General features: G+C 34.1%; 1 protein-coding gene and 1 long non-coding RNA gene across 4 annotated transcripts in view; both read right to left on the reverse strand.

Moving 5' to 3' along the window:
- Positions 1-27,512, reverse strand: part of LOC134691346 (uncharacterized) — a 193,419-nt gene that overhangs the window by 75,835 nt on the left and 90,072 nt on the right. The window lies entirely within an intron of this gene.
- On the reverse strand, positions 1,295-26,937 carry LOC134690501 (uncharacterized). 3 transcript variants are annotated; one of them, XR_010101947.1, is made up of 3 exons: positions 26,896-26,937; positions 12,573-12,695; positions 1,295-1,318 (listed from the first exon to the last, which is right to left on the reverse strand). It is a non-coding gene; the product is annotated as an uncharacterized LOC134690501 (long non-coding RNA). The 3 variants fall into 3 exon arrangements; XR_010101946.1 differs by lacking the exon at positions 1,295-1,318 and adding an exon at positions 8,950-9,164; XR_010101945.1 differs by lacking the exon at positions 1,295-1,318 and adding an exon at positions 8,950-9,177.

Genomic DNA, 27,512 nt, shown 5'->3' on the forward strand with positions numbered 1-27,512 from the left:
AAAACATCATTTTGTTTTAAGCCAGCTGATATTAATTATATAAAATTGAACTATTAATGAACCGAATATTGCTCACTGAATACATTGTAGGTCATAAAAGGTTCTAATTGTGGTAAAATCGTCTTTGTTGACAAAACAAAAATTATGACCTGATCGGACTATAATGAAAATACAAAATAAGTGTTTTATTCCTATTTTTATACGTTTGTACGTTGTATGTCATATGACAATGACATGGGCATATACATACAAGAATAATTATCTTATTTTAAATAAAAATGTCACACTTTTATCTGTCAATGAAAGGACATTTAAATAACGTATTTTAAAGCACACAGGTGCAATCAAGATCAATTAAATGTACAAAGGTAATAAATCTGGCTAATCCGATGATGTTGTCACGAGTCATTAATTTTCAGAACATCCGATGGACAATAAACCAATAAACAGCCACGCGGTGTTGGGAGAGAATCTTAAGAGGAAATTGGGAGTATAATCCGTGATTCGCGGTGTCACACGGCTACACTCGGAAATCGGTGATTAGAGTTCGCGATTACATACTCTCTGGGCGTACTGTACTTGCCCCAACCGTTCAGGGTTCAACCTCTGTGGTCGTATAAAGCTGCGCCCTGCGGAGCATCTGGTTAAGACATATAGTTGTGTTTTTCATTCACTAAGTCCTTTAATTGCCTTTTGAAGACATGTAGTTGTGTTTCATTCACTTAGTCCTTTAATTGCCCCTAGGTACTTTCTCATCCTTTTTCATATCAGCTAGTAGAAATCTCTCTATTAACTTACTTAAAGAGATACATATATAAATGTAAACTGAATAAATGTAGATGTGGGATATAATAAAGCAATGAGAATGTAACCTAACAAGAAAAAAAGTGTGTTGTATCAGTCGGCTCTTTATACCATAAAATAGATTGGTCTTATTCAACTCACATGAACTGAACAATGGCAAGGGGAGATAACTTCTGTATATTTTTTTTAAGTAGAAAAACTGTCCCAATATTTTTTTCAAATAACTCTACAGACCTACTTAAAGTTACAAATAAACAAGGATACATAAATAATACACTATCTCCCACCGCCTACTTTTAGAATCTTTTTTTTACATTGCAAACCTTGCTTTGTCCCAGTTTTGTATTTTTTTGTTTTTGGAATAAGTAGTTTGGTAGTTCACTTAGAATTCTACTAGTTTTTATCTTAAGTTATCACATACTTGTATCTAATTGTACACTAGTGGGGAACAAAACTACAAATGACAAGGAGACTATTAAGTATATCTTACCTCATTCCAACTTTCCATTATAGCCTAAAAATAGAAAAGAATAATATTATAATAGTCAATATATACTGTTGAGTTTTAATTGAGGTATTTGTGTTATTGCCAATTGAAACATGATCACTATGAGTGGTAAAATACTGACTTAATATTTTTATCTTCTTATTTCATTCAAATAATATATAATAGCATTGAAACAGTAATTTATCTCAACTTTTCTGCACTATTTAAAGTTTAATAATGAACTGAACTCAAAACCTTGAAGATCTAATCACATACCTGAATGAGGTACAAATGTATTCTACAAGCAGGGTGTGACTGAATGAGGTACAAATGTATTCTACAAGCAGGGTGTGACTGAATGAGGTACAAATGTATTCTACAAGCAGGGTGTGACTGAATGAGGTACAAATGTATTCTACAAGCAGGGTGTGACTGAATGAGGTACAAATGTTTTCTACAAGCAGTGTGTGACTGAATGAGGTACAAATGTATTCTACAAGCAGGGTGTGACTGAATGAAGTACAAATGTATTCTACAAGCAGGGTGTGACTGAATGAGGTACAAATGTATTCTACAAGCAGTGTGTGACTGAATGAGGTACAAATGTATTCTACAAGCAGTGTGTGACTGAATGAGGTACAAATGTATTCTACAAGCAGGGTGTGACTGAATGAGGTACAAATGTATTCTACAAGCAGGGTGTGACTGAATGAGGTACAAATGTATTCTACAAGCAGGGTGTGACTGAATGAGGTACAAATGTATTCTACAAGCAGGGTGTGACTGAATGAGGTACAAATGTATTCTACAAGCAGTGTGTGACTGAATGAGGTACAAATGTATTCTACAAGCAGTGTGTGACTGAATGAGGTACAAATGTATTCTACAAGCAGGGTGTGACTGAATGAGGTACAAATGTATTCTACAAGAAGGGTGTGACTGAACAAGTGAAACTGCGAGGTACTGCTCACTGATGATACCCCCGCCGCAAGTGGATAATATTAATAGTGTAAAAATATGCAAGTGTTCGGTAAACAGGAAGTTGTCGAGTGATGAATCTGAAAAGCATCACACGGTATAGCTGACTTATATAAATCCTGAAACCAAATTTCAGAAATCCTCGTATTGTAGTTCCTGAGAAAAATGTGACGAAAATTTTCAAGTTGGCTATCATGTGTAAAATCATACAAGTGTTCGGTAAACAGGAAGTTGTCGAGTGATGAATCTGAAAACGCATCACAGGGTATAGCTGACTTATATAAATCGTGAAACCAAATTTCAGAAATCCTTGTATTGTGGTTCCTGAGAAAAATGTGACGAAAATTTTCAACTTGGATATCATGTGTAAAATCATACAAGTTTTTTCGGTAAACAGGAAGTTGTCAAGTGATGAATCTAAAAACGCATCACACGGTATGGCTGACATATATAAATGTTGATACCAAATTACAGAAAGGGTGTATGTGTAGTTCCTGAGAAAAATGTGACGAAAGTTTCTTGGGACGGACTGACTGACGGACGGACTGACAGACAGAGGTAAAACAGTATACCCCCCTTTTTTTTAAAGCGGGGGTATAATGAGGTACAAATGTATTCTACAAGCAGGGTGTGACTGAATGAGGTACAAATGTATTCTACAAGCAGGGTGCGACTGAATGAGGTACAAATGTATTCTACAAGCAGGGTGTGACTGAATGAGGTACAAATGTATTCTACAAGCAGTGTGTGACTGAATGAGTTACAAATGTATTCTACAAGCAGGGTGTGACTGAATGAGGTACAAATGTATTCTACAAGCAGGGTGTGACTGAATGAGGTACAAATGTAATCTACAATCAGGGTGTGACTGAATGAGGTACAAATGTATTCTACAAGCAGGGTGCGACTGAATGAGGTACAAATGTATTCTACAAGCAGGGTGCGACTGAATGAGGTACAAATGTATTCTACAAGCAGGGTGTGACTGAATGAGGTACAAATGTTTTCTACAAGCAGGGTGTGACTGAATGAGGTACAAATGTATTCTACAAGCAGGGTGTGACTGAATGAGGTACAAATGTATTCTACAAGCAGTGTGTGACTGAATGAGGTACAAATGTATTCCACAAGCAGTGTGTGACTGAATGAGGTACAAATGTATTCTACAAGCAGGGTGTGACTGAATGAGGTACAAATGTATTCTACAAGCAGGGTGTGACTGAATGAGGTACAAATGTATTCTACAATCAGGGTGTGACTGAATGAGGTACAAATGTATTCTACAAGCAGGGTGCGACTGAATGAGGTACAAATGTATTCTACAAGCAGGGTGTGACTGAATGAGGTACAAATGTATTCTACAAGCAGGGTGTGACTGAATGAGGTACAAATGTTTTCTACAAGCAGGGTGTGACTGAATGAGGTACAAATGTTTTCTAAAAGCAGGGTGTGACTGAATGAGGTACAAATGTATTCTACAAGCAGGGTGTGACTGAATGAGGTACAAATGTATTCTACAAGCAGTGTGTGACTGAATGAGGTACAAATGTATTCTACAAGCAGGGTTTGACTTTTTCCATCAAACACCAGAACATCTATTGCACTTTCCCAGGTCTAAGAATGTCAAAACTTTTATTTACCAGCATTAAGACACACATAAAGAACAATATTGAATATCATATTGCAGCTTCTCGAAACACTGTCTATAATCAACTAGATCAGTCACATTAAATTCAATCATTTTTTATTCTGTATGTGCCTGTTGAAAGACAGGACCTATAGCGTAGTGGCTGTATTTAGAAGCTCGGTATTCTACTTACAGGGTGTGACTCTTTCCACAGCCAGGACCTATAACATAGTGGATGTAGTTAGAAGCTGTGTATTCTACATACAGGGTGTGACTCTTTCCACAGACAGGACCTATATAACGTAGTGGATGTAGTTAGAAGTTGTGTATTCTACATACAGGGTGTGACTCTTTCCACAGACAGGACCTATAACATAGTGGATGTAGTTAGAAGCTATGTATTCTACATACAGGGTGTGACTCTTTCCACAGCCAGGACCTATAACATAGTGGATGTAGTTAGAAGCTGTGTATTCTACATACAGGGTGTGACTCTTGCCACAGACAGGACCTATATAACGTAGTGGCTGTAGTTAGAAGCTGTGTACCATATTTGTGTTTCCTTCATTGTTGTAGTAGGCTGTTCGTTTTTCTTTTGAAATGTTTCACATTTGATCATACATGTCATAGCAAGGCTTTTTATAGATGATTATATGGTATTGGTTTTTCTCATTGTGGAAGGCTGTTAAACGACCTGTAATTGTTTATTTCTTTGTCCTATGGTCTAGGATTTATTGCTTCATTGTTAATCATACCACATCTCCTAATTATTATATGGTACAGGGGTTAAAAAATCCACTAGCCCTACGCCTGGGACTAGAGCATTTACGCCTCGGGCAATCTAAACTTTTAATGTTTTGATGGGCTAGCAGTTCTTCAAACTGGGCTAGTAAAATCCTGCTGCCAATAAGTCCTGGGCTAGTTAGCTGTAACAACATTTTTTAACCCCTGTGGTATGGGTTTTGCTCATTGTTGAAGGCTATTAGACGACCTGTAATTGTTTATATCTTTGTCCTATGGTCTAGGAATAATTGTATCATTGTTAATCATACCACATCTCCTAATTATTATATGGTATGAGTTTTGCTCATTGTGGAAGGCTGTTGAATGACCTGTAATTGTTTATTTCTTTGTCCTATGGTCTAGGATTAATTGCTTCATTGTTAATCATACCACATCTCCTAATTATTATATGGTATGAGTTTTGCTCATTGTGGAAGGCTGTTGAACGACCTGTAATTGTTTATATCTTTGTCCTATGGTCTAGGATTAATTGCTTCATTGTTAATCATACCACAACTCCTTATTTTGAGATCGTTTCAAGATTTGGGTTTTATAAAAAGGTCAGCATTTAAGAAACACATAAAAAATATCAAGAAACAGTTTCTTAAAACATTATCAACCAGGTGCTCCGCAGGGCGCAGCTTTATATGACCGCAGAGGTCGAACCCTAAACAGTTGGGGCAAGTATGGACAAAACATTCAAGCGTGATACAGCTCTGAATTTGGATTGTGATCAAATTTTTGACATTACATGGTTTTTTTTTACACAAAACAAATGTCAAGATTTTACAAATCAATTAAAGATTTCTTCTTCAAACTTTTTAAATCTAAAATTAAATAGTTGACACAGCATGGGTTTCTGACACAGAATGAATGTGGTCTAATGAACTTAAAAGGTTTTTTTTTGCCTTTGAGATATTCACTATGCTGTTGAATATTAATCCTCTCAAAAAAATGTTTGAAGAAATTTTCTTTTTATTTATGAAATCTGAAATGAGAAAAATTTAAACCCCTCCCCTTTTTTTTCACATCCCCGTTTCCCTTTTTCCAAAACTGATATCAATTCAAATTTCTAATGGAGTTTGCAACAATAACTACTCTTTTAAATACATCATAAAATATTAAAATGTAAAATAAAGTGCTTGTTATCACTGAATGGTAAAGATTGGTTGGTAGTAAAAGTGAATATACATTGTTTATTGTATAAAACAATAAAAAAAACTTCATCAGCAACATTTTATATTGGCAAATTTCCAATGAAGTTATATATATTTACATAAAGTTATTGGCAAATAAAAATAGAAAATGACATCATAGTTATGTCTGGCAAATGTCCAACATACATTATCTAAAAACATTTTAGATAAGATAAGGAAAAAAAGCTTCATCAGCAACATTTTATATTTGCAAATTTCCAATGAAGTTATTTACATAAAGTTTTTGGCAAATAAAAATAGAAAATGACATCATAGTCATGTCTGGCAAATTTCCAACATATATTATCAACTACTATTCTATACAAAGAAAGATAACTCCAATTGAAAATTAATTGCTATTGCACAATATTGTGCATTTAGATATTTCTTGCTATTGTGCAATACTGTGCAATTGAAAATTTCTTGCTATTGCACAATACTTGATATGTAATCCTGATTTGGACCAACTTGAAAACTGGGCCCATAATCAAAAATCAAAGTACATATTTAGATAAAGCATATCAAATAAGCCCCAGATTTTAATTTTTGTTAAAATGAAACTTAGTTTAATTTTGGACCCTTTGGACCTTAATGTAGACCAATTTGAAAACTGGACCAAAAATTAAGAATCTACATACACAGTTAGATTTGGCATATCAAAGAACCCATTCATTCAATTTTTTATGAAATCAAACAAAGTTTAATTTTGGACCCCCATTTGGACCAACTTGAACACTAGGCCAATAATTAAAAATCTAAGTACATTTTTAAATTCAGCATATCAAAGAACCCCACGGATTCAATTTTTGTTAAAATCAAACTAAATTTAATTTTGGACCCTTTGGACCTTAATGTAGACCAATTTGAAAACGGGACCAAAAATTAAGAATCTACATACATAGTTAGATTCGGCATATCAAAGAACCCAAATTATTCAATATTTGATGAAATCACACAAAGTTCAATTTTGCCCTTTGGACCCCTTATTCCTAAACTGTTGTGACCAAAACTCCCAAAATCAAACCCAACCTTCCTTTTATGGTCATAAACCTTGTGTTTAAATTTCATAGATTTCTATTTACTTATACTAAAGTTATTGTGCGAAAACCAAGAATAATGCTTATTTGGGCCCTTTTTTGGCCCTTAATTCCTAAACTGTTGGAACCAAAACTCCCAAAATCAATCCCAACCTTCCTTTTGTGGTCATAAAACCTTGTGTTAAAATTTCATAGATTTCTATTCACTTAAACTAAAGTTATAGTGCGAAAACCAAGAAAATGCTTATTTGGGCCCTTTTTGGCCCCTAATTCCTAAAATGTTGGGACCAAAACTCCCAAAATCAACCCCAACCTTCCTTTTGTGGTCATAAACCTTGTGTTAAAATTTCATTGATTTCTATTTACTTTTACTAAAGTTAGAGTGCGAAAACTAAAAGTATTCGGACAACGACGCAGACGACGACGACGACGCCAACGTGATAGCAATATACGACCAAAAAATTAAAATTTTTGCAGTCGTATAATAATAAACTAGACCAGTCACATTAAATCTAATCATTTTTTTTTAATCTGTATGTGCCTGTCTACAGCCAGGACCTATAACGTAGTGGCTGTAGTTAAAAGCTGTGTATTCTACATACAGGGTGTGACTCTTTCGACAGACAGGACCTATATAACGTAGTGGCTGTAGTTAGAAGCTGTGTACCATAAACACCGTGAAAATCTTTGGTTTAACTGTCCAGGGTTTAAACCCACCACCTACCACACTAAAAGTTAACACAATACCATAACACCGTGAAGATCTTTGGTTTAACTGTCCAGTGTTCAAACCCACCACCTACCACACTAAAAGTTACCACAATACTACAACACCGTGAAGATCTTTGGTTGAACTGTCCAGGGTTCAAACCCACCACCTCCCACACTAAAGGTGAACACAATACCACAACACCATGAAGATCTTTGGTTTAACTGTCCAGGGTTTAAACCCACCACCTACCACACTAAAAGTTAACACAATACCATAACACTGTGAAGATTTTTGGTTTAACTGTCCAGTGTTCAAATCCACCACCTACCACACTAAAAGTTAACACAATACTACAACACTGTGAAGATCTTTGGTTGAACTGTCCAGGGTTCAAACCGACCACCTCCCACACTAAAGGTGAACACAATACCACAACACCATGAAGATCTTTGGTTTAACTGTCCAGGGTTTAAACCCACCACCTACCACACTAAAAGTTAACACAATACCATAACACCGTGAAGATCTTTGGTTTAACTGTCCAGGGTTTAAACCCACCACCTCCCACACTAAAAGTTAACACAATACTACAACACCGTGAAGATCTTTGGTTTAACTGTCCAGGGTTTAAACCCACCACCTCCAACACTAAAAGTTAACACAATACCATAACACCGTGAAGATCTTTGGTTGAACTGTCCAGGGTTCAAACCGACCACCTCCCACACTAAAGGTGAACACAATACCATAACACCCTGAAGATCTTTGGTTTAACTGTCCAGGGTTTAAACCCACCACCTACCACACTAAAAGTTAACACAATACCATAACACTGTGAAAATCTTTGGTTTAACTGTCCAGTGTTCAAACCCACCACCTACCACACTAAAAGTTAACACAATACTACAACACCGTGAAGATCTTTGGTTTAACTGTCCAGGGTTTAAACCCACCACCTCCCACACTAAAAGTTAACACAATACTACAACACCGTGAAGATCTTTGGTTTAACTGTTCAGGGTTTAAACCCACCACCTACCACACTAAAGGTGAACACAATACCACAACACCATGAAGATCTTTGGTTTAACTGTCCAGTGTTCAAACCCACCACCTACCACACTAAAGTTAACACAATACCACAACACTGTGAAGATCTTTGGTTGAACTGTCCAGGGTTTAAACCCACCACCTCCCACACTAAAGGTGAACACAATACCACAACACCATGAAGATCTTTGGTTTAACTGTCCAGGGTTTAAACCCACCACCTCCCACACTAAAAGTTAACACAATACCAGAACACCGTGAAGATCTTTGGTTTAACTGTCCAGGGTTCAAACCCACCACCTCCCACACTAAAAGTTAACACAATACCATAACACCGTGAAGATCATCGAGGCAGTCTTTATGGATTGATTTGTTTTGTTCTCTTAAAAAAACATATATTATACAATACATACTAATAAATAAATACTGATGAATGTATCTCTGAGGTCAGCCTAATTTGTAAGTAACGTTGTGTCGTCATCTAAAGCATCTGTGAAAAATAACTATAAATCATATTTACTTGTTTAAGCCCGATATATATGTAACATTGAAGTATGACTAAAAAATACTTAATTCGTACTTGTTATGAATGTTTCTTATAAACATATCAATGTGTGTGTGTTATCTCCCTGTTTCAATAAAATAAACTTGTACAGTTATAAGTTATATGCTTCCCTATTGACCCCCTACGGATCCATAGAGGGTTAGTAAAATCCATAGGGGCTGAGGCCGGAGGGGGTAAGTAGTGAACCATATATACGATATAACAAATTTATCGCACATGGGACTTCTCCTGCTGCGTTTTGTATAATCAAAGTGCTAGATAGCACCTCTGGAAAGTTTGCAACTGTAGCTGCGTATTATTCCAAAAAGGTTATAGACGTGTATTATTTCAAAAATGTATTTCATCACAGCTTGGATGTTTTAAATTAAACCATTGTCTCGTCAGTAATTATCAAAAATAACTTTTTTCATGTTTGTCATAAAAAGTTTTGATATTTTCTATTGCAACCTAAAAACTCTAGATCTAAAATATTGAAATATACAGAAAGCTCTGTTAATTTCTTTTTTAAGTACCCATGCCATGTCAACATCAAGGGCCTGTGAATTAGTATTTTTCTATTGGTTTAGATCCTTCATATTTGTTTTTAGTAAATTAACACGTAAGTTTTTTTGTTTGAATTGCTCCACATATTTCCTATCGGGGCCTTTTATATTTTTCTACATGTATATGGTACAAATATTTCTCATTATTGACGACCATATGGTGGCCTTTAGTTATCAATACATTTTCCTCCTTTGAACTCTTTTGGATAGCATTGGTTCTTTGCAAAAAATACCGCATCCTTTTTTATAAATAAGACAGTAACAGTAACTTAAATCAATACAACTGTAATGAAAGCGAATTTATATTAAAGGCTTTTATCAAAAATAGGGAACGTGTCCATGGGACACAAATGATGCCCCCGCTAGCATTAATGTTATAAAGGGTCACAATTCAAGAACTGTAAATGTGACACTACCAAATTGTGTACTTGATCTGAGTTATGGGGTAATAAGCATTGTGTATACATTCTAATTACACAGTATTGGGCAATAGATTTGTAAGATATTGACATTTGATTTGTGTCAGAAACCTATATATTAAGTCAAAAATTTGATCCCAATCAAAATTCAGAGCTATATCAAGCTCGAATGTTGTGTCCATACTTGCCCCAACTGTTCAGGGTCTCGACCTATGCGGTCGTATAAAGATGTGTCAAGCGAAGCATCTGGTTCCATTTGTAACAAGGCACAACCCTAGAGCAGTTAAAATTACTCCACCAAAATTCAATCAATCATTGCCTCTGTGTTTGGATGACAATGCAATTGAAATCTATGTATATAGGGCATGGTATGCCTTCAAACTTTTCAAGATGCACAGGTTTGTCTGTCATCTATCTAAATTTTGAGGTGAAATTGATGCAGCCATTTTAGCCAAATTTTTCCCCCATTTCCATTCTCAATTTTATTTTAGCCAAAGGTTACACATCATCAACCTTAATCATTTCTACAGAACTTGTCTTGATACCCTGAGCTATTATATTCGAAGAAGTAGATGCTGACTCGGTTGCTTTTAATACGGATGCTATATGATACAAATTTCCAATAATACACCAGAAGTGGTATAATGAAATTATTGGAAGAAGACTGAAGAAGAACTGATGTTGGGTCAAAGTTTTTCTGCTGTAAGTTTGATCCACTTGAGCATGCTGAACGAGTAAAGTTCCTTATATCCACATTGGAATGTGAAACAATTAGTAATTAAATAACGGAATTAAGTTTTCAAATGATTTTTGGCATCAAAATTTTTCGATCGATGTTTAGACAAAAACAATGCATTTTTAATTTTTTTTTAATCAAAGCGAGTAATTACCTTTACTCGACCTTGGCGTGAGACGTTAGACATATGATATAATTATCTAGTATTTTATATTCTTTCACCTGTGTTTTGTTTAAACCAGAGACATATATACATATCTATGTCTGTTTAAACAAACCGTTATCACTTTTCAATTATCCGACAGCTTGGTCAAAATGTCAACTTGTTCTCGCATTTTAATCAGTCATTCCCGATTCTTTCGATACACTCGGGATTTTACCACGTTTACGTACGTACATATAGTAAACAGGTAAAAGTAGAGCGGGAAAATGTTCATTCATGAAATATTCTTGAATGAATGAAAACGTAATCTCGCGTAGATTTCTCGTGATTTTCTCTTCAGCACATGGCAGATCCGCGAAGTAGTGTTTGTGATACTCATTTTTAAAAATGAAGTTAAATTCATCTGAATCGTCGGTGAACATTCATTTCTTTTTTATTCAAGCTGTAATATTTTTATTCAAAACAGTAGTTACTCAAAATTTTAAAAGAATCTTCCAAGAATCAGAACTCAAACACTAGTACTACACCATCTCGTAGCAGAATATATTGCGATAATCTGTCAACAGGAAGTTCGAGGCCGATGCTTAAGGAAAGTAGCAATAGCAAGCTATAGCAAACTTTCCAAAAATAAACAACGAAATACAACAACACCAATAGATGACGTCACTATTAACATTAGACAGAGGTCAAGAACCCATATGAAATTCACTAACCAAATCCATAGGGGGTCACCATGTGACAGCGTTAAACCAAACCAAACCCCCCCCCCAAAAAAAAAAATAAGGTATAATGTGCAATTAAATCCTAAATTTAATGGCCTGCTTAATAAAAATGAAGACCTTATCATATGAGGTTATTTTTGAATCGTTGACTATATATTAACCTGTACACATCTCCATTCTTGCTTTGTTGGGTTGCTCATTATATATATCTCACTTTATTTTTCTATAGCACTAGTTCAATGCTCTTATATTTGAAGACAAATAAAATTGTAATGATGTCATCACATTCTTTGTGTCTTGTTTACTATAAAAAAAACATTGGTGGTATTTTGAATGTAGAAACTATATGTTGATTATCTCCCCTTATAGAGTTTGAACATTTTACATTATCTCCCCATATAGAGTTTAAACATTTTACAGTAACCTGATCTCCCCTTACAATGCCTTATAGAGTTTGAACATTTAACATTATCTCCCCTTATAGAGTTTGAATATTTTACATTATCTCCCCCTATAGAGTTTGAACATTTAACATTATCTCCCCTTACCATGCTTATAGAGTTTGAACATTTTACATTATCTCCCCCAATAGAGTTTGAACATTTTACATTATCTCCCCTTACCATGCTTATACAGTTTGAACATTTTACATTATCTCCCCTATAGACATGATAGAGTTTGAACATTTTACATTTGAAACAAATTTCAATAGTAATTGATCCTATATAGTTCACATATAATGTACACTTACCTATGATAGTAACTTGACTGTACAAGGATCACATTGACTATAATAACAACTTGACTGTACAAGGATCACATTGACTATAATAACAACTTGACTGTACAAGGATCACATTGACTGGACACGGATCTAATAAATACAAATAATAGATGTTCAAAATAAAAATAAAAAAGAAAAAGGCAAACAACAGTACACAAAACACAAAATTAACTACGGCCTCTCATCAAGAGCCTGTATCACTCACCTGATTCTACTTGGGTTTTTGAAATCATATAAAAAAATATAAAATTTGGCTAAAAGTAACAACACTTGGCCGGCACCTCATAAGGAAAGGAACATTCATGCTATGTTTGATTTCATTCAATTCAGTGGTTCTTTAGAAAAAGACTTGTATGCATTTCCCATATATAGGGTCCTATGGCAGCCATCTTGGATGTTGCAATTGCGACAAAGTAACAACACTTGGTCAGCACCTCATAAGGAACATTCATGCTATGTTTTGTTTTATACCATTTAGTGGTTCTCTAAAAGAAGTCATTTGTATGCATTTCCCATAGGGTCCTTTGTTAAACTAAGTCCCCCGTTGGCGGCCATCTTAGATAATGGATCGGCTACAAAGTAACAACACTTGGTCAGCACCTCATAAGGAACATTCATGTCATGTTTGGTTTCATTCCATTTAGTGGTTCTCTAAAAGAAGTCATTTGTATGCATTTCCCATAGGGTCCATATTGTTAAAGTAAGTCACCCGCTGGCGGCCATCTTGGATGATGGATCGGCTACAAAGTAACAACATTTGGTCAGCACCTCATAAGGAACATTCATGACATGTTTGGTTTCAATCCATTCAGTGGTTCTCTGAAAGAAGTCATTTGTATGCATTTCCCATAGGGTCCTATGTTAAACTAAGTCCACCGCAGGCGGCCATCTTAGATAATGGATCGGCTACAAAGTAACAACACTTGGTCAGCACCTCATATGGAACATTCATGTCATGTTTGGTTTCATTCCATTCAGTGGTTCTCTAAAAGAAGTCATTTGTATGCATTTCCCGTAGGGTCCTATGTTAAACTAAGTCCTCGCTGGAGGCCATCTTGGATGATGGATCGGCTAAAAAGTAACAACATTTGGTCACCATCTCATAAAGAACATTCATGACATGTTTGGTTTCATTCCATTCAGTGGTTCTCTTATATAAAGAAGTCATTTGTATGCATTTCCCATAGGGTCCTATGTTAAACTAAGTCCCCCGCTGGCAGCCATCTTAGATAATGGATCGGCTACAAAGTAACAACACTTGTTCAGCACCTCATAAGGAACATTCATGCCATGTTTGGTTTCATTCCATTCAGTGGTTCTCTTAAAGAAGTCATTTGTATGCATTTCCCATAGGGTCCTATGTTAAACTAAGTCCCCCGCTGGCGGCCATCTTGGATGATGGATCGGCTACAAAGTAACAACACTTGGTCAGCACCTCATATGGAACATGCATGCTATGTTTGGTTTCATTCCATTTAGTGGTCCTCTAAAAGAAGTTCAAAATGTAAAAAGTTGACGTCGACGGATGACGGACGACAAGTGATGAAAAAAGCTCACTTGGCCCGAAGAGCCAGGTGAGCTAAAAATTAAAGACTGAGTGACAGGAAACCCATAAAAAATAGGGGTTATCTCATGTGCTCCACATGTGGCACTTGTGTTGCTCATTATTGTAAGTACAAACTCAGTGATAGTTCTAATTTAAAGATAGTTTCCAATGGTTGAATACAATGTTGACCTCTTTAGTTGAACGGTTGCTGTCTCATTGACATTAACATCCAATCTGTCATTCCTACACCACAAGTGACGTCTTAAAAGTTCTTACTCTTTAAGCAACTCACATTGTAATGAATTGATTGTAATGTTTTGTTTAGTTTTCACTAACAAATGCACTTCATTTTGTATAAATTATGTCAGGTTATTTTTTATTTCCAATTTATTTAACAAAAGTAGATGAGTGCAAAATGTTAATCCTGTTTAAGGTGGTACCTGACACTACAGGGAGATAACTCTGTAAAATCAGCAGAATGTTTTAATGACGTTGTGTTTATAAGGGAGTATCAAGCTTCTCAATGATCAAAATAAGTGTTTGTCAAACTGCTATATATATAACCAGTGTAATTTTTCTGATTAAACGGTTGGTTCAAATTTTTTGAAATTTTTATATTTTTGTCAAAGGGTCAAAGTAAATAATTTGTCAAAATATTAAGAAAATTAAATGAGCCAAATTAAATTTAGTTAAAGTGTTAGGTACCACCTTAAAGACAAATCCCTCTATTGTTTTTGCGCATATACAAGCGCAACAGTACTATGCCGTCAGTGGTTTATGACGTCGCGGTTTCCGCGAACCCGAAACGTTAATAAGAGTTATTCCTCTTTGATCCGATGGAGAGAGTGACAATCGCTTTGATAGGTAGATTTTCCGAGCAGAAAATGAAAATTATTTTTATATAATAGACATGTTCCCGAATTGGATATACACATTAATTATGTGAATTTAGTGTAGCTGAAACACACAACAAAACAGCAAATAATAAAATACATGAATAAAAAGAGAGTCAACTATAATAATAATAATACAGCAATCTATCAAGAAACGAAACAAAATCTAGATACTCGACAAAAAGTTGAGCCAATTAAATTATAATATAATACTAATTTCTATAATTTGCTACGTGTATGGACGTATCTGTTCTTTAGAGTCAATCTCTTTGGTAGGTTTATAATTGTATTTATATTTCCACAAATTATTAAGAAAGTACGAAAATCATCAATCATGTCATCAAATTTCAATGTTCTATAGCAATAGGTACATTTTGTACATATTTACCTATATATGGCTATGGCAAATTGCACATACGTATTTTGAATGTGTACGTCGATTACAGTTTTACACGAATATAATATCATGAATATTTAGATTTCTGATAAACACCAACAAAACACGGTAACTATGGACGCATATAAATACGTGTAAAATAAAATCACTCTAGAGAAGTTAACATATACACTTCCAACATAATGATTGTAGGTTTTTTGTATTTTACGACTCCGAGTTTGATCCGATTTGCCAAGTTTTATATTTATCTACTAGGTGCACAATTATAATATATAAAAAACAACATAATTGTGCCGGTGTTTAAAAGTTGTCGGAATAAAGAATAAAAGAGGAATACATGTGGAAAAAAATCAATAGTTGATTTGAGAAAAAGAGGTCGGACTAGGTTCCATTCATAATCACGGTATGGCAACTGTATGAGTATACTTAGACTGAGTTTCTAGCAACATTACGGAATATTTTGATATGTATAGCTATATAAATGCCTATGGATGCATAATCAAAACAAAAAGTATGTTAAATAGACCCGTTTATAACACTTGCACAAAATTTAATCGACCTTTTTTTTAAAAGAGCATCTCGCGTTTACGATCTTTTTATAACTTGTGCAACATTATAACTTGTACAACATTTAGTATACATTGCAATCTTAAAATAATCGGTCTAATCATTTCGTTGAGAAAGTTAGAAAAAAACTTAGAAAGTAGAAAATGCCGGGAAATATTTGGTTCATTAGTTATGCTTCTAAATTTATTATTTATCTTTTTGATTAACATGTCATAAGTCCCTAAAAACAAAGAAATGTCCGAATAATTTTACTTTTAACAGTCATTTGGTTTGAAGATGAGGAATTTACAGAAAATAAAAAAAATTAAAATAATAATGAATGAATACAATTGAAAAAGATATTTTTTTAAATGTGCACCGATTAACACACGTATATTACAGCGAACAAGGAACGAATAAGTAACAGTACATTAGTCAAGTACTGAAACGAGTATTTACCAGACGCAAGAAAAAATGAAAAAAAATGTTATAAACGAATAAGTTACAGGGCATCGGTCTAAGGCTGAAACGGGTACAAACGCGCTAGTAGAGGTTACCAGATTTGCTACGTATCAGGTACGGTTGGTACGTAACACAACTGTTGGTGCTGTTTTGGAGAAATCATTTAATGAATGAGATCATGTTATTCATCATAATAAAATCAAAAGAATTGAAATGCATATCAGCCAAAAACTAGCTTAACGTTTTATTTGATAACGATTTGAACGTTTCTATAACACATTTTTGTTTATGATTCCTTATGAAATTATTTAGTTGTGCATAAGAGCATGAATCAAACAGACCAGAAAAGGCCGTACGGTGTCATATATTTCCTGTGTCAATTGGTCTCTTGTGGAAAGTTGTGTTATTTGCAATCATACCACATCTCATTTTTTCTATTCATCTTTCAGAAGAATGACGCAAAAGCGTCGTATACATTTTATTTAATTTTTCTCTCCATGTTCTGCCAAATCATTTGAGAATATGGATGAAACACGGAAATCAGTTACTTATAAGAATATTAAACTGACCATGCGCAGATTTATTTTCATATCTACATAAAACACTTTGAATTCTAGATCGGTCTATCGCGATGTATCTAAGCGTTTACACTTAAACAAATATCCAGGTTGCGTTCAATATCGTAGCGGCTACATAGGGCTACTTAGATTTTTGACTATTTCACATGTAGCTAGCCTAGCTACTACATAGATATTGATTGAAGCTAGACTAGCTTCTCGTTTAATAATCATAAATCTATGTGGCCCTTTGTAGCCGCTACGATATTGAACGCAATCCAGGAGGTGGTTTTTTAAAGTCCGATGGAGATCGATCTTTCTCATTTTCGCAATAATAAAGATCAGCGATCTTTTTTATTAGTGGAAGCGGGGTCTTAGATTTTTATTGATTTAAAGTAATAATAATCAAAATAAAAAGGAACAGCATTCTTAACCGAAATTAAAATTCATGATATCGACATGACTGAACTACAAATGTATGAAATATGATATAAAAAATGTATTCACTATTTTAAGAAGAATTTCTGTTCAACACAGACATGTAAGCAATTTAAATAACCTGAATAAAAATGCTATTTAGATAGAAGCATTTGTGAGTACATTTGTATTATGTAATGTTTTCCAACCACCACATTTATATTATGTGTCTGTGAAACTGACTGAAAATCAAGTACTGTCATGTGTAAATTAATGTGCATTTATTGTAGTTGAAAACAAACAAACCACAAAACAGCAAAAAAACGAGAACTGTGTTGTCTGTAATATGTAAGAATATCGCCGAAACCGGACGAACGTCTTTCGACGTTGCTTTAGAATTGGCGCAATGTATTCCCGCCAATTTAAATTGTTAACCTTTTTATTAGAAATATCTCTTTTACCATTCCGGTGACCCCATCTTTTTATTTCATGATTTTATTAAGATATGAACAACGCTTATTCTGTTGAATACTCAAAGAGAAATTATTGGTCAATTTTTACTAAACTTATTTTTTTTATAGTTATTTCACAATAAAAAAAAGCGGGAAAACTATTATAGCAACTTATCGTTATTAGCTTCAAACTTTAATTCCTCGCTAATTTTACCACACAATATTTCGAGATATCTACATTTCACCTCTTTAGAAGAATATTTCAATAATTTTACCTAATTAGAATGTTTTAATGTACGCTCTCGAGCAACAAGTATCGGAAGGGAAAGAAAATACTTCCTACAAAGTTGTTTGTTTGAAATGACATACGGCCAATCTATAAAGTCTATGCTTTCACCTCTTTTCTAAAGAAACCAGATGCTCCGCAGGGCGTAGCTTTATACGACCGCAGAGGTTGAACCCTGAACGGTTGGGGCAAGTATGGACACAACATTCAAGCTGGATTCAGCTCTAAATTTGGATTGCGATTAAATAGTTGACACAGCATAGGTTTCTGACACAGAATGAATGTGTTCAAATGAACTTAAAATTTTTGTTTTCTCTTAGAGCAATTCACTATGCTGTTGAATATTAATCCTCTCAAAAAAATGTTTGAAGAAATTTTCTTTTTATTTATGAAATTTCAAATGAGAAAAATTGAACCCAATTTTTTTAATCACATCCCCCTTTCCCTTATTCCAAAACTAATCTCAATTAAAATTTCTAATGGAGTTTGCAACAATAACTACTCATTTAAATACATCATAAAATATTAAGATGTAAAAAAACTGCTTGTTATCACTGAATGGTAAAGATTATTTTAATTTATCAGTTGGTAGTAAAAAGTGAACATACATTGTATATTTTATATAACAAAGATTTAAGTTGATTCTGGACAAAGAAAGATAACTCCAATTAAAAAAAAATCTTGCTATTGCACAATATTTTGCAATTAGATATTTCTTGCTTACTATTCTGGACAAAGAAAGACAACTCTAATTAAAAAAAAAATAGCTATTTCACAATATTGTGCAATAAGATATTTCTTGCCATTGTGCAATACTTTGCAATTGAAAAGACTTGCTATTGCACAATACTTAATATAATAATTTTAGATCCTGATTTGGACCAACTTGAAAACTGGGCCCATAATCAAAAATCTAAGTACATGTTTGGATTCAGCATATCAAAGAACCCCAAGATTTCAATTTTTGTTAAAATTAAACTAAGTTTAATTTTGGACCCTTTGGAGTTTAATGTAGACCAATTTGAAAACAGGACCAAAAATGAAGAATCTACATACACAGTTAGATTTGGCATATCAAAGAACCCCATTTATTCAATTTTTGATGATATCAAACAAAGTTTAATTTTGGACCCCGATTTGGACCAACTTGAAAACTGGGCCAATAATCAAGAATCTAAATACATTTTTAGATTCAGCATATCAAAGAACCCAACCAATTAATTTTTTGTCAAAATCAAACTAAGTTTAATTTTGGACCCTTTGGACCTTAATGTAAATCCAATAAGAAAACGGGACCAAAAATTAAGAATCTGCATACACAGTTAGATTCGGCATATCAAAGAACCCCGATTATTCAATTTTGATGAAATCAAACAAAGTTTAATTTTGGACCCTTTGGACCCCTTATTCCTAAACTGTTGGGACCAAAACTCCCAAAATCAATACCAACCTTCCTTTTATGGTCATAAACCTTGTGTTTAAATTTCATAGATTTCTATTTACTTATACTAACATTATGGTGCGAAAACCAAGAAAAATGCTTATTTTGGTCCCTTTTTGGCCCCTAATTTCTAAACTGTTGGGACATAAACTCCCAAAATCAATACCAACCTTCCTTTTGTGGTCATAAACATTGTGTTTAAATTTCATTGATTTCTATTTACTTAAACTAAAGTTATTGTGCGAAAACCAAGAATAATGCTTATTTGGGCCCTTTATTGGCCCCTTATTCCTAAACTGTTGAAACCAAAACTCCCAAAATCAATCCCAACCTTTCTTTTGTGGTCATCAACCTTGTGTCAAAATTTCATAGATTTCTATTAACATAAACTAAAGTTATAGTGCGAAAACCAAGAAAATGCTTATTTGGGCCCTTTTTGGCCCCTAATTCCTAAAATGTTGGGACCAAAACTCCCAAAATCAATACCAACCTTCCTTTTGTGGTCATAAACCTTGTGTTAAAATTTCATAGATTTCTATTCACTTTTACTCAAGTTAGAGTGCGAAAACTAAAAGTATTCGGACGACGACGACGACGACGACGACGACGCCAACGTGATAGCAATATACGGCGAAAATTTTTTCAAAATTTGCGGTCGTATAATAAATCGTTTAAGACTTTGAGTTTCATTACTTAAATATGAAAAAATGCTGTTTTATCAACTTGGTAAAAATGAAAAATTGCTGTTTTATCAACTTGGTAAAAATGAAAAATTGCTGTTTTATCAACTTGGTAAAAATGAAAAATTGCTGATGACGAACGCAACAGAAAAAGATATTGTAACACCTGGGCGACTGAAAGCGATATTGTGAACACCTGAGCGACTGAAAGCCATATTGTGAACACCTGGGCGACTGAAAGCGATATTGTGAACACCTTGGTGACTGAAAGCCATATTGTGAACACCTGGGCGACTGAAAGCAATATTGTGAACACCTGGGCGACTGAAAGCCATATTGTGAACACCTGGGCGACTGAAAGCCATATTGTGAACACCTGGGCGACTGAAAGCCATATTGTGAACACCTGGGCGACTGAAAGCGATATTGTGAACACCTGGGTGTCTGAAAGCCATATTGTGAACACCTGGGCGACTGAAATTGATATTGTGAACACCTGGGCGACTGAAAGCAATATTGTGAACACCTGGGCCACTGAAAGCCATATTGTGAACACCTGGGCGACTGAAAGCGATATTGTGAACGGGCGACTGGATATCACTTTTGACTGTTTGCCAAAGCTACGTGATGGACAAGAAAGCATTTTCTTAGCCCCAGTCACCGGCTAGGGTGAGACCTGCTATAGATGAAGCAGACAAATTTTGGTTTCAACTCATTGATTCAGAAAAGATTTTAACAATGTTTAAAAAAAAGTTCACAGAAAACAGATGCACATAGTCATGTCAAAAGCTTACCTGAACATGTAAAAAGAGAAATAATATTTCAGTTTCAATAAGGAGAGTTTTTAAATTTTTTGGTTTACAGATCTGCAGACCATTTAATGAATGGCTATTATTTATTTTGATTTTATTGAACCATAAAACTAATTTTTGACTCTTCACATTGAATAATCCGCGAAGGGGATTATGTAAAATGTGAAGAGTCAAAAATTAGTTTTATGGTTCAATAAAATCAAAATAAATCATTGCCATTCATTATAAATAAATTTCTATCAAAAATAAGGCTCAAAGAACTTTTTATATTATTTATATTAACAATAACAAGCGTACACACATGTTGGCGTATGAATACTCAACGTCAGAGTGGGCGTGTCGCCATCAAAATTGACAACATTGAAAATAAAACTAATAATTTTAACCAATCAGAAGACAGTAAAAACACCAAATTTATTTATAATTTTATGATTTTCAGAAAATAATAACTAATGAGCCTCTTCGCTTACCTAGGTCTATGTGCATCTTCAACAATGGACTCTCTCCATGTTGTTGACTAGAATAGAAATCTTTGTTGATCTAGTCTTGCTGATCCTTTTTGGTTATTTAAGATTCTATTTATCTAATATAGTTTTTAAGATAGTAATAGGCCAACGTTAAAAAATACTAAAAATCATCATTAAAAAAAAAACTCCAATAAGGATTGTCAGATCCAGTGTTCTCCCCCAGGGCCTTTTAGCATCATGGTAATGTGATGCTATATTTCTTGAAAGTGAGGCTATCTGAATTGTTTTTTTTTTATATATATATAGGTTATGTTATGAATGTAATCCAATAATTTTAAGAAACAAGATGGTATTTCAAACGTCCCTGTTTACCAGGATGCTAAATGAAATATCTGGGGGTAATACTGATTTTCAGATTTTAGGCAAAAACGCAAAACATTGCTGGCATGAGAACACAGTTATTTCGTAGTGCATTTCTTTAAACCAATAAATTAAAATTAAAATTAAATGCTTCCCTGAGTGCAGCCTGATACAGCATGTACAGTGGGGACAAATTTGGATACAATATTCAAACTTGATACCGTCTGAATTTGGATTGTGATCACATTTTTTACATAATATAGGCTTCTAACACAAAAATAAATGTGGTCAAAGATCTTACAAATCTATTGCACAAAATATGAACCCCTTAAAAAAAATGGGAAAAAAATCCCCCCAAACTTTTTGAATCCCTCTTTAGAGCAATTACCCCCAAACTCAATCCCAGACTTTCCTATGTAGTATGGTACCTTGTAGTACAATTTCAGAGAGATCCATTCACTTAAACACAACATTTTTTAACATGTTATTTCATCCCACTACTAAATACTTATGCATAAAATATAAAGAAATAAAATTGGACAGCTAAGTGTATGAAAAAATTAAATATTAAAAATTTATACACTGTCCACACTAGCATGACTAGTATTATAGCTAAGTACTATATTTGTAAAGGAGTTTAAGGACGGTTACTGTGTTCTATGACATGCTGATCATTTTTGCTAATTATGTACTAGCTATATACATGTATAGTATTATGGTTTTTCAGATATTCGGCAAAAACGCAAAAAAGTTATAAAAATCTTCATAAAGGGCTTAAAATACATGTCACTCCAAAAAGCAGTGACCTGGAATGTTTTTCCCCATGAGCCCAGGGCCCCTCAACAATAAATTCAATTGGCCATTTTAAAAGATAATTGGCCATTTTAAAAGTTATGGGCCATGTTGTGAAATGAGTGCCAGAGGGCCATTTGAATAAAGGGGTCATCAGACAATTTCAACCATGTTGACTTTTTTGTAGATCTTGTCTTGCTGATGATTTTTGCTTATTTAAGTTTATATGAATATCTATCTAATATAGTTTTTTTCAGATTTTGGGCATACACACAAAAAAATTGGTAAAAAATTGTCATTTAAAGGGCAATAGCTCCAATAAAGAGTCCTTTTGAGTCATGTCAGCCATCTTAATTTGACAAACAAATTGTAATTTAATTAAATACATTGAAAGTAATCAGACCCATTTCTGGTCTTTTAGGCTTTACCTAAATATTTTCACCATGACAGAAAATATCTTCTAAATCCAAAGCTTATATTTTTGTCACTGAAAATTGATACCCGTTTTGGGGTAGTAATACCAATTTATGAGGGTCCTCCCCAACCTGTAATAGTGAAAATACATGGATGGTACCAGCAGGACTCCAAACCTCAATCTTTGGATCCAAAGCATGCAAAGGCAGCGCAATCGACTGAGCCAAAGAAGATTTTCCCTAACTCAACTAGTCTACGTTTAAACCTTCAGTTAAGTTAAACAACGTCACTTTACACAATGTTAAAGAATGACTTTAATGAATGTTTCTAAATAATTTGTTTATTTTAAGTATTTAATTGGAAATTTTCTTGACTCTATATTTGTTTTCTAGTTGTTTCTTGGCGCTAAATTAGTCTCTTTGTTGCTAACTAGTGAGAAAGACTTTTCTAAAGACTATTAATCAATAGTTTAAGTTAAGGGGAGACAACTCATGATTTGGGCTAATGATATTACAATTTCTGTGTTATCACAATTTTGAGAAAAAGTAAACAAAAGTAAGAGTGCACACGCTGAAATGTCTCGCCTGCTGTACTGACCATTGATTTTATGTAGAAAGTCTTACTTAAAGGTTTTACTACAAATATCACATAAACTTAACATTCTAAATACCCATGGCAATGAGGTCAAGGTCAGATAATCCTGTCAGACAGACAAGTACATCTTACCATAACTGGTATTAATCAATAACAATATACCTTATATATACAGACCAAAACACAAAAACTTAAACATTGACTGATGAACCATGAAAATGAGGTCAAGGACAACGGACATACAAAAATGTATGACAGACAACAGGGGCAGATTCAGCCATTTTTAAAAAGGGTGTTCCAACCCATGTTAAAGGTGGGTCCATCCATATGTTCTTATCTTTCGTTCACAAAACACATTCGCACCCCAAATGTTTGCCCCTTGACTACGTTCGCATCCTTTTTTTATTCAAATGCTGGTTGAATTAGATTTTTTTTTAGATACATATCAAAATATTTTTATATCATGTATATTTTCATATGAAGTATTTTTTTGTGATTCATGTGATTAGATGATTAATAGTCATCAGGGGTAAATGGGGTACTACTTATACAAGTAACTTTTATTTACTTGAGGAAGTAAAAATAAACATACATATATAAGTTAACTTGTGGGATACTTGTACAAGTGAATTTTAGTTACTTGTATAGGTAAATAAAAATTGGCTTAGTTATGTCCCTTAGAATGCATTAGACATTCAGATTTTTTTAATTGTATAAGTCAAAAAGTCGTCCTATCTCCTTTCTTGAATTCTAAGAATTTCTTTACTCTAATAGAATTTTAAATTGTCTGCCCTTTGCAGATGTCTTTACTTATCATTAAAGTGTAATTTCATGGACAATGAATTGAAAATCCCATTTGTCTGTTATCTTTAGAACACTGCTCATTTACAAGTCCCCAAGGAGCAATTTTTGAAGGCCTTGAGCAAATATCTAAGATTTTTGGGCAATCAGTTTCTTTGTTGAATTAATGAGATGAAACATTGAACTGTAATAAAAATTATAAGCTAACCTGGGAAAAATCATTAAAGGCATGATTTTACATCGCAAAACTTGAGAATTTTTGTGGGGTTGTAAGAAAAAATTTCTTTTACAAGTGAATTTTTTAGAAAATTAAGGGGAGATTATTTAAAGATTATAATTAACTTAAATGTGTATATTTTGTTTTACTTCTTCAAGTAAATAAAAATAACTTGTACAAGTAGTACCCCTGACTGATATATATATCAATTATGATACTGTTTTAAATTGATATTAACAAAGATAATTTGGTATTATTGTTATGTGTTTGTAATACAAGTAGTTAGCTTGGTATAAGTAAAACAATGAAGACTTTTAATGAATAAAAAGAAAGATAACTATTTTTAACACTTTATGACAAGTTTGATAGCTATTTGGATTCTTCTGCCCTACTTTAACAAGTCTAATAGACGAATGACTTAGTTTTTGACAGAGTCTGATTTAGAGGGTTTTCAAGGGCTTTTTGTGGGAAAAATTTAGTTGATTATTTAGGGAATCACTGAAGCATGACTGGAGCGGGCCCCCTCTTAGTTAGTCAGTGGGCACCCCCTTTTATGAACATTTCTGGATCTGCCACTTTTTGATCATCATGACAATATTTATTATCAATATTTTGTCCAAATAATTTACAAAAGAAAACCTGTTTACGTTTCTAGAATGTCACTATTTTATTTTAAACAATAAAAAAACAAATTTTCTTTATTTTATAACAAGAATGTGTTCAAAGTACACGGATGCCCCACTTGCACTATCCTCCTCCATGTTCCATGGACTGTGAAATTGGGTAATAATCTAATTTGGCATTAAAATTAGAAAGACTATACTATAGCCTATAGGGAACATACATGTATGTACTAAGTTTCAAGTTGATTGGACTTCAATTTCATCAAAAACGACCTTCACTAAAAACTTTAAAGGGGCACTAGCTACGAGATATATAAAAAATCTAAAGTTTGATTTTTTTTCTGTTCAATCAATAATGAAAGTGAAATAGTGAAAGAACAATTCGCTTTTTGCAGCCAAAAAGTTTCAATTTTGTCAAATTACGCTAAGGCCAAATAAAAAAGTATGTGTGGTTCCAGTTACATCAGTGATCGGGAAGGACGTGCGCCCTGCGGCTATAGCGCATATTGACAAGAAATGACGCATAGTGACAAATGTAAGCGCCCATGTGGTGCACGATATTTTTCACTTCGTTTCGAAACGCTTCAGGGATGATTCCAATATATAGTTTAGGGCCCCTTAGCGGCCCTTAAATCTGCCAGCGGCCCCAAAAAAATGTTAGTGAATATAAATTCCCAATTCAGGAAAATAAAATAAAAATCGGTATTTCCGAAAAAGTTTTAGTCCTCTATTACCGCAACTATAATTTTTCATAGTTTGTTGTCAAAACGTAGTAAAATCGGATAAGAATGCTGACTACGATCGCATTTTTTTTTTTTTTTTTGCTTAATCCTGTTGCCCCTTGGTGGAGCATAGGCCGCTAACGATAATTCTCCACCTTGTTCTGTTCTTTGCTAGCCTCTCCAGATTGTGCCACTTGTACCCTTCTTTCTCCATCTCAGCTGCAACATTCCTTCTCCAGGTGTATCTTGGTCTGCCCCTGCTACGCTTTCCTTGTGGGTTCCACTGTAAGGCTTGCCTTGTAATGTTAGTTTTTGGCTTCCTCAGTGTGTGTCCTATCCATCGCCATTTTCTCTTTTTTAACTCTTCATCAACTGGGCATTGGTTGGTCTTTTCCCAAAGATCTTTGTTTGATATCTTCTCAGGCCATCTGATGTTGGAACCCCCCTTTTTTTTTTGACCGATCAATGTATTTGAATGGGAGCATATAGTTGAAACCCCCCCCCCCCTTTTTTTACTCTTGTGTTGGGGAACCACTTTTTTAAAATGGCTGGATCCGCCACTGCATAATGCCCCTCTACTATCGTAGGTGAGATGGAGCATAAAAATACACTATCAAAAGGACGATTGAAATAAAGCTTCCGAACTTATTCAATACAAAACCTTTGATGCGAACATGTGGGGTGCGAATGAGAGCGAACGTGAATATTTGGGCGAACGGACCCGGATAGGAACCAAGACAACATGGGTCAACTTTATCATAATGTACGTCCGTCCTTTATCTTAATTAAAATCTCTGTGTTCTCACAATACCTTGATATATCTTTGACTAGGTTTTTACCCAAATCGTATGTTACCTGTTACCTGTTACCTAGTCTTTATCTTCCTCCTCTAGCAGGAGCTTCGCTTCTATAGCGTAATTCCAATTTGCACCCTTATTTGCACCCTAACCCTTACACACGGCGCACTCATAAAATCAATATACGTAGGTAGTTATTATAATGATTTATATAACAGTAACATATATACAGCATGCGGATATTGTATGTTTTACTTTTTCTTTCACAGGAAACATATTTTTGACAGGGGCGCGAAATGGATGCGTATAATATACGGGAAGGTCTAAACGCGGAAGTGGAAAACGCGGAAGTGAAAAGTGGGTGTATTATAACTAATATCTCTGGAACCGCTAAAGCTAAATTAATAAATAAAACTGATTTTGAAAGTTAATGTAATAGACTATCATATAAAATTAAAACATTATATATTTAAATATGCTTTTTTACCGAAAAGTTGACCGGAAGTCTTTCTTAGCGTGACTCTGGCAACACATTTTTGAACACTAAAATTTAAATTCACGAAAAAGCATACAACACATCAAAATCTGTAAACTGATTCTTAAAGAAAATTTAATGACAAATAATATGATA

This window comes from Mytilus trossulus, chromosome 11 (genome assembly GCF_036588685.1).
Source record: "Mytilus trossulus isolate FHL-02 chromosome 11, PNRI_Mtr1.1.1.hap1, whole genome shotgun sequence".
Lineage (NCBI taxonomy): Eukaryota > Metazoa > Mollusca > Bivalvia > Mytilida > Mytilidae > Mytilus > Mytilus trossulus.